This window comes from Diceros bicornis, chromosome 1, assembly GCF_020826845.1.
Source record: "Diceros bicornis minor isolate mBicDic1 chromosome 1, mDicBic1.mat.cur, whole genome shotgun sequence".
Taxonomy (NCBI): Eukaryota; Metazoa; Chordata; class Mammalia; order Perissodactyla; family Rhinocerotidae; genus Diceros; species Diceros bicornis.
Window position 1 is genome coordinate 25,307,077 of NC_080740.1, and position 20,342 is coordinate 25,327,418.

Here is a 20,342-nt window from a genome sequence, read left to right on the forward strand (position 1 = left end):
AATACCAACCATGCATATAATTCGGTTGAAGTGACAAAGAGCTTTGACCAACTTTGTGCACATATAGACAATGGCAACTATGTAAGAACTACCACTTGTCTGACAGCAATTCTAAGATGCCTGCCATCAATTGGAAGATGCAGCCCAAGTTTGGAGATGTTAAAATAGGAAAAATGTGTGTTTCAGAAACTATGAAATATAGTCCTGTCCATAGGGGTACACTTGCAGTCTTGCTTGGGTTTGGAGCCTTAACCTCTATCTCTGCCACTTCTGCCAAAAGATCCTCTTGTTAAAAAGGTGCACATAATAGATTATACTGTGTGCTCCTGGTTCTGTCTCTAAGCTTCTTTGAGTCTGCCAGTCTACCTTCTACAACTTCTCTATCACCTCTCCAGGTAGTAGGAACTCTTAATTATTTTCCCCATGCCATACTATTACTCCACATGTTTCAAACTGCTGTGGGATCTCTGAGAAACTGAGTTAGGGATAAAAACATAGGAGATTTCAATGAGGAGGTGATGCTTGAGTTGTAGTGTTTTAAAAAATATGTAAGATATTCAAATAAGAGCCTTATGAAAGGGGAGAAAGTTGCATTTCAGGCAGAGTTGAAAGCATGAGCCAAGGGATGGCCCTCTGTGAGAGTGTGTACATGTTGTGAACCTCTGTAGGACGTAGGATATGTACTAGGGTCATGAAACATCAGTCAGATGTGATACCAAACCTAAAAGGGCATGTTAAAAGAACAACATATTAAGGATTTGGATTTTACTATTTGTGAAAATAATCATAAATCATCAACTGCAATGGAGTGAGGGAGTGATACCATGACATTTATGTTCTAGGAAAATGATTCTGGTGACCTTGTAAAAGATGCATTACAGTCGGGAAGAAACTAAGTTCCAATATTTTGACGGTGTTTCAGTTGTTCAGTTGAAAGGTGTCAAAGCAGAAGCAAAGGCTAGTTTAGGAGGGGAAGGAAATGAAAAACGTTGACAAGGTAATAGTGCTCAGCAGAATGCAGGGCATGCGAAGTAATCGGAGAGGACCTGAGTGCTTCCACAGGAATGATGACTAGGTAGATGGCATTATTATTGTTGGAGTTAAAAGGATACAGAGGAAGACCAGGTTTAAGGCTGAAAGATGATGGGTTTGATTCTTGATAGATTAAAAATACTTCCTATGGGGCATGTAGGGAAAGAACATCTTCAGGTTTTTTTGGTCTGTAGTTTAGTCATGCCAGGGAGAGATTAGAGAATGGTGGTTCCACACAACACAGCACATAGTAAATGTTAGACAGGGTGACAACATCTGGGTGGAATTCTGAGGAAATCCCAACTCAAGAGATGCAATACTTTAAGTAGGAAAGCAACTTGTACAGTCTGGAAAAATATAAATAGATAAAGAAAATGTTGGATATATGTAATGTAATATAATAGACAGGTATGCTTATTCACATATGTTTTGAGGTTGATTATGAATCTCAAAATGCATTTCTGAAACTGTACATTAAGAGATTCTTCATGAACTAGGTACTTCTTGATCACAAAACATCTTATAGTACCATTGCTAAATGTTCCTTAAATTCTCATAAGTGGTCAAAGTTCAAAAGGCTATTTAATGATAGAGTTGGGATTAGGGACCTGTCATTTTGTGTTCTTACTCTACTAAATGAAAATGCAATTTTGATTTTACTGATTGATTTTTTCATAATCCACAAATTCATTTATCAAAATGATCAAGAGTTTCAAGTATGCAAAGGACAAGGGTTGTGTAAGAAGAAGACTGTTACATTGATTTTTAGTAACCTTCAATATCTTTTTTAAAAAGCTTCAATTTACCCTTAAATTAAAATATATTAGAATCTCATTAGCTTATAATTATCTAATAATCATTTAGAGATCTATTATAGATTGCTTACTAAAGATTAGGATAAAACTATAAGTTGGAAGAGAGTATTATTCATTCTCATATATATCTCCAATGAAGTTCTAAATGTTAATCATGATTATAAAGGGAGATTTATTAAGTTAGTAAAATCGGCACACCTTTGGCTATTCTTTTGGTTTGAACAAATGCTTTTGGTTTAATGGCTCTTATTAGCAGAGGTTTTTTGGTAGCTGTGGTTTGGATTAAGTAACAGTAAAGCCTGATGTATGATTAGAATTAAGGTCTATAAAAATGTGTGTGATGAAAATATAACCTCATATTACCATAAACTAGTCAATAAGGTAAGAAAATGGGCAAACTTGCCTCAATATATATGTTTATGGAAAACCTTATCCATAAACATATTTTATGTGTGGGTAAATTTTGTAACTATGTTATAAATATTAAAAGCATTTTTTTGTTTCATAGAGTATACTTCCAGGCCTGCAAATTCAATTAATCCTCATTTTGGAAAGTGTAGAAATATCAGTTAAGAACTCTATTTACAGAAACTGTAGAAACAGATAACTTTATTGTATACTTAAGTAAATTAAAATCATTTGTGAATATTATATGAGGCTATAATTTTAGTGTGACTATTACATAGACTTTAATTGCCCACATTAGTTATATATAAAATCCCTTTGAACAAATTAGAATTACGATTCAAAAGATAGTATCTGATATAATTAATATAGACAAAGTAATCATGTGTTTTAGCAGTGCCAGTCATTACAATGCCCTTAGATTAAATACTTTCATTATCTTCCTGCCACTCCAAATCTTTGGGAATATTTTAAAATGTGTTTAAATTTGTTCCAGGATAAGATTTATAGTATTTTTTTTTCTTACAGATAAGAATGTGCCTTTTGATGAGAGGACTTCATCTTTCTACAATGAAGAGCAGAATTTCTATGTTTAAGGAATAAGAAGCCACTTTATCAATGGGGGGGGTATTTAAGTTACATATATTATGACAACCTTTAATTTGTTGTTGCAATAAATACTGTATCATTTTGTTATGTCTTTGTATGTGTAGAAGTGCTCTTAATGGGCTCAGAGTTGTTGGGAGTAAACTGTACTATAATAGAAATCTGTTTGAAAATTACTTTAACACCAGGTCTTTTCTGATCAGTTTTTGCCTCTTACTTACCATATTATTGTGAACTGTTTTATCCACTAATCAGTTAATGTTTTTTTTTTTTTGCTGGTTAATTATTTTTTGCTGGAACTGTAAATCCCAACAACCACTGGTGTGTAAAAATAATTTAAAAATTTCTTTAAAAAAGATATGTTTCCCATTTTTGTGGGGAAAAGAAGCCAAATTTATTATTTTGTGTTTAGGTTTTTAAAATATTAATAAATGTCTGAGTTGTGTGCAAAACAATAAATATGATTTAAAATTCTTTTAAAGTGGTAAAGATAGAATATGTTTACAAAATAAACCCAAAGACTGTAGAATTATATATTAACATATGTATTTTATATGGTTTCTAGAAAAATCTATCAAAAAAGGGTTATTGTATTTTAGCAACTTCCTTGCTAAATTAAGATATCTGCTTTGATTAGATATTTCAGAAACAGTGAATTTCAAAGCCATTTTATTCATTTACAGGATTGTGAGAGATAGAAATAATGACAAAAATGTACCGGTCATATCATGATATAGGAGAGTAAGGAATTGAAGTAAGTGCACAGACTTTAGAGTCAGACAGACCTGGATACAGAGACTGACTGAGTTCATTATCTCTGAAAAAATTATTTAACCCCCTTGAGCTTCAGTTTTTCATATTCTAAAAATTAGAGAAGAACCTATAGGAAAAGCATGGGTCACAAATTCAGTGGCTTACTGGGGTCAGGTAGGTAATTTAAATGTGTATGTGTCAGTCAGAATAGGCTAGGTAATACAGTAGTAACAGATGGTCCCCAAATCACAGTGGGTTACAACAAAAATTTCTCACGCATGCTATCCATTTGTTATGGACTGTGATTCTGCTCTTCGTTGTCTTTTCTCCAGGGCCAAGGCGTGGAGAAATCTCTGCTTGGAATATTGCCTCATAGCTAAATGTCCAGACATGGTGAACTGCATGCTAGTTCATAAGCTTTGCACTAAAGTGATATATTTCACTTCCATCTACATTTTATTGGGCAAAACAAATCTTAAGGCCACTCCAGAGTTCAACAAGGCAAGGATAGGTAATCCTCTAGCAGTGAGGTAAGTTGGAGTATTTGGCCACCCAAAATGCCAACTTAGTTTTACCTGTATATTAACTGGCTTACCACGGTGAGTCAAGTCCCCCTGATGTCAGTGTATTTGTGTATATTGTACAAGCAGGGACTAAAGTGAAAATACATTTCTTCTTCTGAAGGGATCAGCCTCTGTTCAGCTCCCGCTGATAGTTATTGTGAGGAAATACTTGCCCATCGTTGCTAAGTCTTTTAGTTTTAATTTCCAAGAGAAGCCAAGACTCCAGATTTCCTATAAGAATTTTCCTCATTTTAACATGTTATTAAAACAGAACACATTTTTGGATTAAATTTAGCCTCATACCTACCATTTTGTGATATTTGAAAATCATATACTTTAGTATCTTAGAAATAGTGATAATTCATTTAATAACTCCTGCTATTTATCAGGTGACTTTTGCATTAAAACTCAATGGAAGTAAGGATCAAATCTGCCAGAGAATAAGAATTCTAATTATGAAGATAACTCAAAGTAATGATAATTTTTTTAAATTATCTCCAAATTGGTTTTAAAGGGGATGTTACCAAAATGTTTTAAGCAGTGGCAGCAACTTCATTAGAAATACACAATTTCTCTAGGTGACTACTTTAAAAAGAATACCTTTCAACTGAATATGAAAATTCTGGCATGTTTGTTAAAAATGCTCATATTTTATTACTTTCACATAGTCATTCCTGAGCTGCGAATCTACTGTTATAATCATCATAATAAGCCAAACTTTGATTGAAGTGCCAGATAGTACACCATAATTTAGCTTCATAGATAATGTAACAAGCACGCTGATGAAATGGTTAGGCTTTTCACCTACAAAGCTATATGTACATTATAAAATAGCTGGCGATATCTTAGATGTAGTGAAAACATGTTACTCTTCTCCTTTCCCATTTTATCCTTCATTTTGGCTGTTTTAATGGTAAGAGCCTCACCTAAGAATTAGAGATCCATGGAGACTAGTGAAGTGTGTTTATAGCTCAGGAGAAGAGTAAATGGAGAGAAAGGATGGGTTTGGAGAATTTATAGATGTTCCACACTGAACTGGAAGCTTCTGACCAGCCACTGTATGGGGCTAGAAAATCAACGCACTTCTTTCTGCCTAATTTCTTGTAATTATTAGGTCGGTAACCACTACTGTGAAAACAAACTCTTGGGCTGGAGACGAAACCTGCACCTTGTCAGCTTATAGCTGGTTTTGGGTTTAGTTGCCTTACCAAGGATATAATCTATTACCTTTGATCACCTATCCTCTCTCTCTCTTTTTTTTGTTTTGCTACTTCAGTTTAAATTTTATTCATTTTCACTTATTCAGTATAGTTTTGCCTAATTTACTTTTCTAAGTGAAGCAATAAAGGAAAGATAGTTTGTTGCTCTCATGTTGGGAGGAAAAAAGAACTTATTAGAGAAATGATGGAAGGGATGACTGTAGTGAAATAATGCATTCCGTAAACGTGGGTGATGGTAATGCTTATTTCCCTGACTACTCCTCTGGCTACCCCACCACTTGCAAGGATGGCTTTCACAAACAGCTTTGCCTTCAGGGACTTACAATAATCAAGCAAATTATTCTCAATACAGATGCTATGCTTGATTTACTAAGATAGATGTTCAATATTTCCTTTCATTTCACACTGTCAGTCCCTGCATCAGAGGTTGAACTTTTTAAATCCACAGTCTCCAATATATTTTGCCTGCTCATGACAATGGCGTGATACAAGGCAAGAGGAAAAGGTAGAAGGGAAGAAATTGGGGGAGGGACCCTCCCCAAAACTTTCATGGCTGGTTGAGAAACCATGGATGTTGTATGTTCTATTAAAAGATTCTATTATAGAGCCATAGTATGGGATCTACAGCCAGGTTTCTGGTTCTGTTGTGGCATCTGACTCTAAATATATGTATTGTTATTTGGATTTCTCTCCATTCCTCTAATATGAGTTCCTTTAGTACCCATGCCATATCACCAGGGATAACGCAAAATTACTCAGGTAGTTTTTCTCAAATAGGCGTTTGAAGCAAGGTAAGCTAAACATCTCTGATAGTTATTTTTCTTAATCTGCCAGGGTCCTTTTTGGGGGCAACCTGGGCCCACACCTGTTGTTATCCCTGAAAAGGATTAGGAGTTCATTTCATCCTTTGACTCTGCTCCCCTCCTTGCCTGAAGAAAGTTTTTGACATAGAGTGCAGCTTAGGCTGTTTTTTTTTTTTTTTTTCCAATCCTTTATCTCCTAACAGGAGGGATGGCAGTCTTTAAGCTTCTGACTTTAGTTCTTATCCTATTATTTTATTTATTTTTCCCACTGAATCTGTTATTACTACTCATCTGTGCAAGGTCTAATCTCCTTCCCTAAAATTCCAACTATATTTTGCCCAGTAAGCTTCTCATAGACCAATAGCTTCTAATAGATAAATCAGCTAAATTTTAGGTAAACTAGTACCGATGTTGGAGGTCCAAGAAGACTGCAGATTTACTTGTTTCCAAGCGACAGACATATGACTTTTGATTAGTTGCCCTTGGCTTGTCGGATTTACAGTACATCATACCCAGAGCTAAGATCTAAGGTAAAATCAATAGGTGCAATCTTTCAGAAAAGACAAACTTTGGATCGTTTCTGTTGATAATTATTTCTTTCTTGGAATGTGGCAAGCTAGACCCCAAAAGTAATACCTTCTTTGGCTTGTCTTTTCTAATAATTTCAGTATTCTGTTTTCAAGATATGGATCAGTAAATTTTATTTCACAATAGTTCATAGTTTTTTGTTTTGTTTTGTTTTGGTTTCTTCCCACTCTTTATGGTAAAACAGACTTTGACAGATAGGGGTAGATTAATCAAGCTTATTTCTTGCATCCACAGGTGTCTGCCACTTATTGCTCCTGAATTAGTTGCCTAGCAAGGTACTTAACATTATTCCTAGCAAAAGCATCTACTCTGGATATCTGCTCACGGTTTTATTTACTTTTAACTCCTTTATGATGTACATTGTATAAAAAACAATTATATCTAGGGACCTGAAAACCAAAACTGTTAGCAGGACCCAAGGCACTCTTCATAGAAATGTTGAGGAGCAACAAGATTTTTTTTCTGCAGGAAGTATAACAGTTCCTAGCCTATGGAAATTTTTAAAAAATATACAAGTGCTGTACATTCTCACTCTCAAGAATTCGTGTTATATTGGCATAGGGAGTGGCCTAAACATCTGTACAGTTAGAAAGCTCCGTGAGTAATTCTGTTGTAACCTCAGATTGAGATCCTCTGCCAGTCTGAAGATTAACCACATCATGATTAAGAGCAGAACTTCAGAAACTAACAGACGTTGTATGTTAGTTATGTTGTCTGGCTCCATCATTTTCCTCAACTTAGTTATCTTCAGTATTTCTTTTTCCACAATCTCCTATTCTCCACGTATAAGTAATAGTTCAGACTAATTGAACACTAGTGTGCTAGATGCTTTAGATTTGTTAATTCATTCAATCCTCACACTAACTCTTTGAGGGCAAGATTATTATCCTCTTTTTGCAGATAAGGATATGGAGGCTCAGAGAGATTGAAGAATTTGCTCCAAATTAAACAGCTAGAAAGTAGCAGAATGGCCTACTGAAAATGAGCTCAGGAAATTTATTTTTATGAATGTAAATCTCAGCTTGTTTCCAAAGAAAGGATAAGATTGTTTATAAAATGTGCATAGAATAAAAAGATAAAGTAAATTTGAGGAGGTGAGAAAATTGAGGCACAGGGAAACAAAAGGTAGGAAAACAAGGTCATATTATGATTTTATTGTCTTACATCTATGCCATGAAATTCCATACACTTGCTATAAATGTGTCATACATGTCACTCAAGAGAGAGGCAAAGCTATTCAGTTATTTCTAGTACAGAGACCAGAGGGAAATTTCTTTTCCCAGGGTTCTCAAGGAGTAATGTAATGGAGGTCCTTTGGTAAACAGTAGTGAACACTTTCCTTAACATCTTTACAATAAACCCTCAGAGTATATTAGGCACATCTTTCTTATAATTGGCATCACACTACAATATAATTCAGTAAAATTAATTTCATAGGAAAGCAAAATAATCCTGTTTATATGCAGCCATCTACTGATTTATATTAACTGAAGGGTAAATTTTAATGGCATCTAAGGCAGCCTTTCCCGAAATAGTCTATAAAATAACCTATTGAAAAAACCTCTCTCTCCTTCACCTCTCTGATATCCTCCTTGTTTTATTGTGTGTTTGTTTCTTTGCTTTTCCTCTTCTCTTTCTTTTTTTGTTTGTAGTTCTCTCACCTCTTAGCTTTCTCTTAGATCCTTTCCTCTTCACACTCTGATCTCTCCCTAGGCATAATTACTCATGACTTCAGTTATCAGATATAGACAGTGTCAAATTAAAATTGCACCAAGCGAAGTAAAAAATTTCCTGCTGGCAAGGCAGACTTTATTCATGGCTATTACAGTAGTGGAGAGAGGCCAGAACTAAATCTAAACTCAACTCCACTGAAACAGAGCAGAAGGGTTTTGAAGCTCTGGGGTAAGCTGGTCAAAAAGTACCAGAAGGTGTTAGGAGAAGTCATAGGCCATCAGTGTTTGCTAATTGGCTTTATCCAAAGAAAAGATAAACTTCTTGCATCTTTGTGATAGGAGATAGTTTTGCAACTTGGCCCCATCAAAGTTAGGCTCCTACGCTCCCACAAAAACTGGGAGATAGGGCTACTATCTCCCTTGATGTTTCTTTATGCTTCCAATAGATGCTCCCAGGTCTCTAAGAAAAACATGCCTGGGTTGTAAAACTGTCAAGGGGTTTTTAGAAAGACTTACATCCCAAAGGGGCAGAGAGAGAATTTACAGTTAGAAGTTTTCTAAAGTAAATGCTCAAAAAAAAAAAAAAACGAAGGTGAGGCATCTTGAGTTAGGAAGAAACCTGTCAGTTCAGTCACGCTGAGGGGAATGGAATGTTAAGGCCATTTGGTCTGTAGATTACTCACAAATATGTATGTCCTTAAATTTTCTCTGACTTTTAGGACCTATATATTCAAACCCCCGTGTATACTTCCTACCCCGACGTGGATAGCCTGCAGATCCCTGAAATTAATGATCATCTTCACACAAACTAGGCCTTGTTCTGTGTTCCCAATTTCAGTGAAGGGCGTCAACAGTCATTCAAGTATGCAAACCGGAAGTCATGTAATCTTCCTTAGCATCTCCTCACCTCCTATATCCAAATCAATACTGTGCTCATGTGTACGTACAATCATAAAGCGTATTTGGCAGTTGTTTTCCAAGTTAAAATTACTGGGCATATATTCTATGGGCTAGAGCATTAATATCTCAGTTTGCCATTTTTATTGTGAAATGAACAGAAACGGTCTATGAGAAAATCCTTACTCTGTTACTGGCTGCTATCTCAGCCAGTCTCAAGATGAAATTAGAGTCTTCCATCCAGGCACATATACTAATTAGGCTCTTCAGTTTCCGTAAGAGAGTGCTAACTGTGTCTCCATATCAGCATCTGAGTCTATCTGTAATTATAGGCAATAGTGACACTGCTGAGTTTTATCAGGTTGATTTATCGAAAGCATACCAGCCAGAAGTTTCTATAGAGATTGGTAGTAGAAATCACTGGCCACGAATTCCTCTATATTCTGAATTTTATTCTTGCATTAATTCAAACTGCCAACCGCTGTAAAACTTTGACTTCATTGTTTTTTATTTTGAATTGCTTTGGACTGTCTGGCATTATGCCTTTGCTGAAGAGAGATGTTAAAATATATAGCTGTAAAAGAAAAGATTATATTTAACTTGTTAACAATGAGTAAGTTGTATACTACATCATACCATATCTTTTTTTTTTTTACAAGAATCTATGAAAAATATTTCCTTGAACCCAGTATCAGAAATGTTTGGGTTCCCGCTGAGCAGCTAGCTTGATTTTTACTTTATACACTCTGGCAATTTTTTAACTGTATGACTGATGCTTTTTCTTAGCCCACAAAACCTGAAGCTGAACCAGCAGCTGCTGTTTAGCAAAGTACACGTGTTGCACTTGTGTGTGAACACTTGTGTGTTCACCTCATCCCTGGATGAGGTTTGTTTACATGGCTGAGTATCAGTTTGTTTACATGGCTGTGTGTGACCAAAAACCCAAATAGGAGATTGTTTTTTCTAATATCTTGAAGTCAGGAAATTTTTGGTTTCTAGTGCTTCTTTTATATCTCAAGGGATTTAGGGTCAAGGTCTCTAAAAATGTCTTGGTATTTCCTTCATGGTCTCAGGATGATTGTTGCAGCTGTAGGCATTATGCTTTTGTTTACAAAAGGAAGGGGGAAAGGACCAGAAGAAAAATGGTTGGTCCTGATAACAGGTGTTCCTGCCATCTATTATTTCATATCAAACCTCCTCAAAACTTAGTAGTTTAAAACAATTTATTATCATCACATATGGTTCTGTGTATTGACTGGGCTCAACTGGCTGTTCTTACTTGGAATCTCTCATGTGATTGCAGTCAGACTGGTCTGGGGCTGGAGGCATCTGAAGGCTTAATTGAGCTGGAAGTCCGAGGTGACTCACTTGTGTGGCTGAGTTGAAGCTGGCTGTTGGCAAGGAGCTCAACTGAAATGCCAACATGTGGCTTTGGCTTCTCATAGCGTGGCAGCTGGGTCCTGAGAGGGAGCTTCCCAAGAGTGAGTGTTAAAAAGGAAAGCGGCAAGGCTTTTTATGGCATGGTCTCAGATGTTTGAGAATATAGCTGTTGTCACATTCTGTTGGTCAAGAAAATAACTAAGATGTACTCAGATTCAAAGGAAGGAAATTAGAGCCTACTTTGTCATGTGAGAAGCAGCATGTGTGGTCATGGAGATGAGGAATCAATGGTGGCCATTTTTGAGACTGTCTACCACAGTCTGCCCTCTGGCTACCAGTATTCATGTCCCTTGCACGTGCAAAATAAACTAATCCCTCTTCAATATCCCCCAATTTGTATTCCATTATGGCATTGGTTTAAAGTCTAGGATTCAACGTTTAAATCAGGTTCAAGGGAAGATGAGGACTAAAATAAAATATGCAGTTTATACCAGTTTCTCAGGTGTAGTTTCTCAAGCATGATTTCTCACTAATGGAAGATCTTTGAACTAAAGACACAAGTTATCTGCTCAATAAACTCAGTAAGTTATCTGCTCCAACACATTTAATGTTACAGTGATCATACAAGGGTATGACATTTGCAAAAAAAGAAACAGCTCCAATTTTAAAAAGGGATGGGGTCTGACAGGAGGCACATAGCAGTCACTCATCCACAGGAAGTCTGAAGTCTAGCTGAGCACGTGTCACTAGTTCCTTAACTGGGGCTGAGTCCTGCTCCCTGAGAATGAGTCTCTGTGCCACTTAGGTCTTCCCTCTAGGTTTCTTACTCTGCACTGTAACGCTTACCTTCTTTTCATTTAGAACTGGCCTATGTTTGCTGCTGAGTAGCTCTCTCAGCCTACTTTCTGCCTTTAGAAGGTTGGAGACCCCAAGGGCTCCTTTTTATTTTGCACTGCCTCTATCACTTTTAGTCCAGTCTTATTGGGGTTCACTTCATTAGACAAAAGCCACCCCACAATTTTTTTTTTTTCCCTGAGAGACTCCTCTCTACTTTGGACTGAGAGTCTTAATGGTGTGGGGTCATATCCTTAAGATTCTTAGGAGCCCTATTTTCTAGTTAAGAAAGTCTGTAAGACATTCCATGATATTCATAGAAGCCTTTTTGTTTGGTTTAGGCCCTGCCATAAATGTTTCTGAGGTGTTAGTAAAGCGTGCTCCAAATGCACCATTGAACTGAACTTTACCCTCCTGTTATGTGTTACTGAAAATATTCTGGGTTTGAGTTTTGCCCTGAGGCCATTTCTTATTTTGAGAAACCTTTTGCTGCCTGCAAAGACTGGAGATGATAAACAGTTCTATTTTTGATCCCAATAAGTCCTAATTCTTTTCTTTTTCCTCTAACTTCTTCTATAAAACATTGAATGTTGTCTTTTTTAGCTCATTCCTTCTCTGTCTGTATCTTATCCTTTGCATCTAACAGAAACCAATTGGCTCTTTCAACATTCTGCCTGGAAATTTCCTTAGGTTGATATATCAATTCATTAGGACCATTTTCTACTTTCTACATTACTGTAGCATGTTGTCACTAAACTCTTTCCCACTAAAAGGTTTCACATGACCTAGTTTCAAAAGTTCCTGAATATCACTTCTGCTATATCCTATCAGTCAAATCAGTCACTAAGGCCATCCCAGATTCATGAAAAGAGGAATTAGACATCACTTCTTGATATGTGAAGGAACATGCATATAAAGAAAGGAATTTATGGTGGACATCTTTGGAGATTATCTACCACATCAAGAAAGTAAAATTTCCCAGAAATCCTTCGCACACTTCAACTTTTCTCATTGACCAGAATTGTTTCATACTTTGGTAAGGGAACAGCATAGAGACTAGCAAATATGAGGGGTTTTTTTCTGGGTTCATTGCTAACCCACAAAAAATAGAAGTTCCCATAATGAGGAAGAAGGGAATGGGTATTTGGTAGGTTACTAACAACATTTGCTATATTCCATACCTTGGCTAGTTAACATTCTCTACATACCCTTCTTCCAAACAGTGGAATATAATCACCTCTTTTCCACTGGAGACTTCCCAAATTCTCTTCCAGTTGCTGCATCCAGCTCAAAGTTCAAGATGTGTAATCTCGATGATGGGTAATCTCACCAATAGGACCACTTGTGGTTCCTGGTTGTCTGGCAATTTATTAACTAAAAGACAAATTATCTGTCTCCAGAACATGCACAATGTTAAAGAAGACATAGATTAACTGTTATGAAAACTTCCATTTGGGAAAAGAGAAGATTAAGAGAATACAGAGAAGTAACATCCATACCAGTTTTTAGATCCTGCTGATCAGGAATAGCAAGGACTCCCTAGATTAGTGGGCAAGTGAGCTCTGGGTCAGCCAGTTTTTCACTCTCATTCCATTTTTGTGGCCCCTAGCTCTGCCCTGTGAGGTGCTTCACAGATCTGATACCTGACGCTCTTGTACAGTTTTCAAAAACAGTTGCCTGTGATTGTGTATTGAGGGAGCCTGGGAATTGTTTCATACTTTTTTTAGTGGAGCAATGATAGTCACAAGATTTTGCAATCCAGACTGGGTGTTTGGTGACCATACAGTTCTGTCAGAACATTAGTAGGTTACTTGTGTCCAGTCAGGTGTAACTATAGCTAAAGATCTTATCTAATCAGGGTTTTTAACCTTGAATATTCTCTTTATTGACTGGCCTTTACATTCTGCCCTCTCTCCCTCTCTTAACTTAATGGCCATTGCCTTGGGGTGGTTTAAAATAATGTATTTGGGGGGAGGCTAATCCCTTAATCTCACTTTTGCCTTCATACTGGCTGCATTTGCCTGGCTGCCTACCAGTTTTATCTCTTGCTAAGGTTGCTGCTTTGCTGCCCTTGTAATGGCTTCTATTTATAGTATGAGACATGTTTTTATTTTTTAGCCTTCTAAGCCTCCAAACTGTAAGATTCTCTGGCAATATAGATATCAGACTGTAGGGAGAGAGTGCTTCTCTTACCAAAGTGGCATTTCCACCCATCTGTGCTTCCCTGCTATCTACCTCTCACCTGGGTTCATCTAGCTCTTGTAGAATTTTCCTAAAGGTGGTAACACTAGCCAACGTTCAGATCACTCCTCACTCTTTTCAACAGTACAGGCTTGGTCAGTGTATAGTTTGCTTTACAACATTCATCAGGTGACAATTTGACCAAATATTTCCCATTGTTTATAAAATGTGACCAGTTTTCCAGTGTCAGGTATCTAAGACCTGAATTTTCATCTCTCCCCTTTCTCCATTAAGTCAATTCTACATTATAGTTCCTGTTACTTATAGCAACCTATTTCTAGTAACAATTAGTGAATCAATTGCAGTACTTATGTGCAAGAACAATGCATTTGAAATAATTTAATTAGCAACAGTTAGTTCCTAAAATCCCCAGAAGGCCCAGAGAAAAAGCTGTTCAAAAGGAAACATCACTGCTGCCATGCTTATGACCTAACACTTATGACACTAGGAACTAGATAGCAGAAACTGCTATAGCTGCCCCAGAAAAACATACCTCTGCGATTATACTTGCCAGAAGATCGGATCTCCCTGCCCAAGGGCTGACTCATTTTGCTTCTTTCTATCACTAGATCTCTGCTTGGTATTGAAAAGCAGTCTGGGTATTGCAGTTTTTAGCTTTACAGCCTCTATTTTACAGAAAAGCAAGCTAAAAAGGGTACAGAAATGAGTGTTGAGTACATGGATACATAGAATCTGCCACGCCTGGTTTTTAGTGTATTTTCCTTCCTTGTTGAGAAGTAACATAGCATAGTGTCAAGTAAAGCATAGTAGGTTAAGTACTCAGACTTTAGTGGCATCTGTACTCTACTAGCTGTCTGGCCTTGGGTATTACTAATTTTTATAAACCTCAGAATCCCTATTTTGAAAAACTGGGATAATAATACTGTATCATAAGCTTAGTGTGACAACTATATAGGATAGTGCAGACAGCTATTAGCATAGTGTCTGTATAAAGCCAATTCTTACTAAGTAATGGTTATTGCTATTATGTATTATTTTCACTTTGAAGCAATCTCCTAACTTAGTTTTTCTCATTTTGAGATTTTTACTGTATTTATTTTGAAAAGGTACTTCAGGGTTTGGAAGTTTGTTTTTGGAATGAAATATGGCTTCTGAGTATTAAAATATTGAAAAGTTGCATGAAAATTTAAGACAGAAATTCAGGATTTTTCAGGGAGAGCTTTAAGAGCCTCTGTAAAAAGTTTATCACCTCACATTTCTCTTTGGATTGTGGATAATGTTATTGAGTCTCAATATTTAGTCACTAATTTCACAAAGTTTTCTTAAGCACCTACTATGTGCTAGTCACTCTTCCTAAAGGTGAAAAGACTGACAAGATCTCCACCCGCATAGAGTTTCTATTCCAATAAGTGATCCAGACAATAAACCAGTACACAAACATAGGTTAAATGATTACTGATTATGATAAGTACTATGAAAGAAATACCTAGTTGCTATGTTAGAAAAGTATTGGTAGGGGCAGGGTAAGCTACTTAACATAGAATTCAAAAAATGCTTCCCAAAGTGGGTGCATTTAAAATGAGACCTGGAGGAATGAAAGGAGACAGATGTGTGAAAAAACAGTGGGAAAGCATTCCAGGGAATACAATCTCAGAGTTCCCTAAATGGAAACTAATTTGAACTATTATAGAAACTGAAAGAACACCAGGGTGCCTGGGGTTTAGTGAGCTAGTGGGAGAGACTAGTGCAAAGTTAGAAAGCCAACATGGGCCAGATTATGCAGGGCTATAAAGGCCTGGCAAGAAGTTTGAGTTTTATTATAGCTGAAATACAAAAGGGAAGCTATGAAAAGCTTTAAAGTAGGGAAGTGGTCTAATCTAATTTGTGTTTTAAAAGATCCCTCTGGCTGTTGTATAGAGACCAGACTGGAGTGAGTTAAGAGAAAATTGGAGAAACTAGTTAGGAGGCTTTTGAAATAGGTGATGTATGGGACTAAGGTGGTGAGAGATGAAATGGATCTAAGTGGATGATACCAGATACACTTTAGACACACAACAAATCAACTAGACTTTTGATGGATTGGATGGGGGAGATAAAGAAAAGGGAGAAGTCAAAATGACTCCCAGTTTTCTAGCTTCAGTAGTTGGGTCAGTTGTAGTATTCTACAACTGAGATAGGAAAGATTAACAAAAGATTAGTTTCAAGGTATTTTCTGGGGATGACCCAGTAAATCAAGATTTTCATTTTGCTAATGTTGAATTTAAGATTTCAATGAGATGAGCAAGTAAGGACATCAAATAGACACTTGAGTATGGGTCAGGAATGCAGAAGTAGTGAGATAGGCATTTAAATATTGTCAAAATACAATAGTTTCTAAATCCATGGCTTTTGAATGAAGATTAAAATATTGTGCATTATTAACATAAAGACAGTATCCTGGGGTAAAAACTGAAATCACCTATGGAGATTGTACAGATTTAGAGAAGTCATAAGATCACCGTCTGAGGAACTTCAGTGTACATACTTAGGAGGAAGTCTCAATTATGTGTATTCCAGATTACAGGAAAAAAGTATATGTATGTGTCTGTGTGGGAAATATTTGATTTTGGAAAAAATAGTCATGAGCATGGATGGGGTCACCAGTCATCTAGGGAGAGTGTATAGATTTAGAAGAGTGGAGGGCCTCAGACTGAGGTCTGAGAAACTTTAATTTTTAAAGGCTTAGTAGATAAGGATATGGAAAAGAATTAAAAAAAAAAAAAACTACCACAGAAATAGGAGAAAAACCATGAGTAGTGACACCATGGCTGAGAGAGGAAAATGGAAAATGATTTAGGAAAGATGGAGTGATCAACTGTATCAGATACTGAGGAAAGTTTTAATAACGTGACATAAAAGTATATATTGAGTTTAGAAACAAAAATTTTTGGTGGCCTTGCTAGATTAGTATCAATTAAATGATGGATGTTTAAGCCAGAAAAAGTAAATTTAGGACTGAATTTGAGATCAAGTACAAACAGTATAGAAAACACTTAATTTTTTTTTTCTATAAATACAAGTAAAGAAATGGGACTCAGAGAAGGAAGCAAAGTCCTTTAGAAAGCAAGGGTGATGGGGATCTAGCATTCAAGGGGAGGGCTTGGTATTTTATAAGAGTACAAAGTTTTCTTCAGATGTAACAAGAGAGAAGGAGAAGTTGGATGCAGTCACGGATAGGATTGAAAAATTAGTACAGTCATGCACTGCATAATGACATTTCGGTCAATGATGTACCGCATATACGATGGTACCATAAGATTAGTACCATATAGCCTACGTGTATAGTGGATTACACCATCTAGGTTTGTGTAAGTACACTCTCATGTTTGCACAACCCATAAGTCACCTAACGATGCATCTCTCAGAACATATCCTTGTCATTAAGTGATGCATGAGTGTAATGAAAAAATGAGAGATTTCACATTTGATTTTTTTTATTTATTTATATTTTTTATTGATGTTTTAATAGTTTATAACATTGTGAAATTTTGGGTTGTACATTTTTGTTTGTCCATTACCGTATATATGTCTCCCTTCACCCCTTGTGCCCACCCCCTACCCCCATTGCCCCTGGTAACCACAATACAGTTTCCTCTGTCCATGTGTTGGTTTATATTCCACATATGAGTGAGATCATACAGTGTTTGTCTTTCTCTTTCTGGCTTATTTCGCTTAACATAATACCCTCCAGGCCCATCCATGTTGTTGTAAATGGGACGATTTTGTCTTTTTTTATGGCTGAGTAGTATTCCATTGTATATATATACCACATCTTCTTGATCCAGTCATCAGTCGAGGGACATTTAGGTTGCTTCCACTTCTTGGCTATAGTGAATAACGCTGCAGTGAACATAGGGATGCATAAGCCTCTTTGGATTGTTGATTTCAGGTTCATTGGATAGATTCCCAGTAATGGGATAGCTGGATCATAGGGTATATCTATTTTTAATTCTTTGAGGAATCTCCATACCGTTTTCTATAGAGGCTGCACCAGTTTGCATTCCCACCAGCTGTGTATGAGGGTTCTTGTTTCTCCACATCCTCTCTAACATTTGTTGTTTTTGTCTTGGTGATTATAGCCATTCTAACGGGTATGAGGTGATATCTTAGTGTTGTTTTGATTTGCATTTCTCTGATGATTTGTGATGTTGAACATCTTTTCACGTGCCTATTGGCCATCTCTATATCTTCTTTGGAGAAGTGTCTGTTCATTTCTTCTGTGCATTTTTTTGTTGTTCAGTTGTGTGAGTTCTTTATATATTATGGAGATTAACCCCTTGTCAGATATATGTTTTGCAACTGTTTTCTACCAGCTGGTAGGTTGTCTGTTCATCTTGATTCTGGTTTCGTTTGTCTTGTAGAAGCTCTTTAATCTGATAAAGTCCCACTTGCTTATTTTTTCTTTAGTTTCCCTAGTCTGAGTAGGCATGTCATCCGATAAGATTCCTTTATGACCAATGTCAAATACTGTGTTGCCTATATTTTCTTCTATGAGTTTTATAGTTTCAGGTCTCACCTTCAGGTCTTTGATCCATTTTGAGTTAATTTTTGTGAATGGCGATAGCAGGTGGTCCACTTTCGTTCTTTTGCATGTGGCTGTCCAGTTTTCCCAACACCATTTATTGAAGAGACTTTCCTTTCTCCATTGTATGTTCTTAGCTCCTTTGTCAAAAATTAGCTGTCCGTAAATGTATGGTTTTATTTCTGGGCTTTCAATTCTGTTCCATTGATCTGTGTGTCTGTTTTTGTATCAGTACCATGCTGTTTTGATGACTGTTGCTTTGTAGTATGTTTTGAAGTCAGGGATTGTGATGCCTCCAGCTTTGTTCTTTTTTCTTAGGATTGCTTTAGCTATTTGGGGTCTTTTGTTGCCCAATATGAATTTTAGTATTCTTTTTTCTATTACCATGAAGAATGTCACTGGGATTCTGATTGGTATTGTGTTGAATCTGTAGATTGCTTTAGGTAATATAGACATTTTAACTATGTTTATTCTTCCAATCCATGTGCATGGGATGTCTTTCCATTTCTTTATGTCATCATCAATTTCTTTCAATAATGTCTTGTAGTTTTCATTGTATAGGTCTTTCGCCTCCTTGGTAAGATTTATTCCTAGTTATTTTATTCTTTTTGATGAAATTGTAAATGGTGTTATCTTTTTGAACTCTCTTCCTGTTAGTTAGTTATTAGCATACAGAAATGCAACTGATTTTTGTAGATTGATTTTGTACCCTGTCACTTTGCTGTAGTTGTTGATTATTTCTAATAGTTTTCCAGTGGATTCTTTAGAGTTTTCTATATATAAAATCATGTCATCTGCAAACAATGAGAGTTTCACTTCTTGGTTGCCTATTTGGATTCCTTTTGTTCCTTTTTCTTGCCTAATGCTCTGGCCAAAACCTCCAGTACTATGTTGAATAGGAGTGGTGAGAGTGGACAGCCCTGCCTTGTTCCTGTTCTCAGAAGAATGGCTTTCAGTCTTTCCACATTGAGTATGATGTTGGCTGTGGGTTTGTCATAAATAGCCTTTATTATGTTGAGGTACTTTCCTTCTATACCCATTTTGTTGAGAGTTTTTATCATAAATGGATGTTGTATTTTGTCAAATGCCTTCTTTGCATCTTTTGAGATGACCATGTGGTTTTTATTCTTTGTTTTGTTGATGTGGTGTATCACGTTGATTGATTTGCGGATGTTGAACCATCCCTGCGTCCCTGGTATAAATCCCACTTGATCATGGTGTATGATCTTTTTAGTATATTGCTGTTTTCGGTTTGCCAATATTTTGTTGAGGATTTTTGCATCTATGTTCATCAGCGATATTAGCCTGTAATTTTCCTTCTTTGTATTGTCTTTGTCTGGCTTTGGTGTCAGGGTGATGTTGGCCTCATAGAATGATTTAGGAAGTGTTCCATCTTCCTCTATTTTTTGGAATAGTTTGAGAAGGATGGGTATTAAATCTTCTTTGAATGTTTGGTAAAATTCACCAGAGAAGCCATCTGGTCCTGGACTTTTATTTTTTGGGAGGTTTTTGATTACTATTTCAGTCTCTTTTCTTGTGATTGGTCTATTCAGATTCTCCGTTTCTTCTTGGTTCAGTTTTGGGAGGTTGTATGAGTCTAAGAATTTATCCATTTCTTCTAGATTGTCCAATTTGTTGGCATATAATTTCTCATAGTATTCTCTTATAATCCTTTGTATTTCCATGGTATCCGTTGTAATTTCTCCTCTTTCATTTCTAATTTTATGTACTTGAGTCTTTTCTCTTTTTTTCTTAGTAAGTCTGGCTGAGGGTTTGTCAATTTTGTTTATCTTCTCAAAGAACCAACTCTTTGTTTCATTAATCCTTTCTACTGTTTTTTGGGTCTCAATTTCATTTATTTCTGCTCGGATTTTTATTATTTGTCTCCTTCTGCTGACTTTGGACTTTGTTTATTCTTCTTTTTCTAGTTCTGTTAGGTGTAATTTAAGGTTGCTTATTTGGGCTTTTTCTTGTTTGTTAAGGTGGGCTTGTTTCGCTATGAGTTTCCCT

The 20,342-nt window shown here is 36.3% G+C and overlaps 1 protein-coding gene across 2 annotated transcripts in view; it reads left to right on the top strand.

Moving 5' to 3' along the window:
* Positions 1-20,342, top strand: part of FAM174A (family with sequence similarity 174 member A) — a 66,101-nt gene that overhangs the window by 32,192 nt on the left and 13,567 nt on the right. The window contains exons 3-4 of one of the 2 annotated variants that reach the window (XR_009217464.1): positions 2,781-4,141; positions 10,659-10,836. The gene's annotated coding sequence lies outside the window, so the exon portion shown is untranslated. The remainder of the gene's footprint in view (positions 1-2,780; positions 4,142-10,658; positions 10,837-20,342) is intronic. The other variant, XR_009217458.1, reaches the window with a different exon arrangement.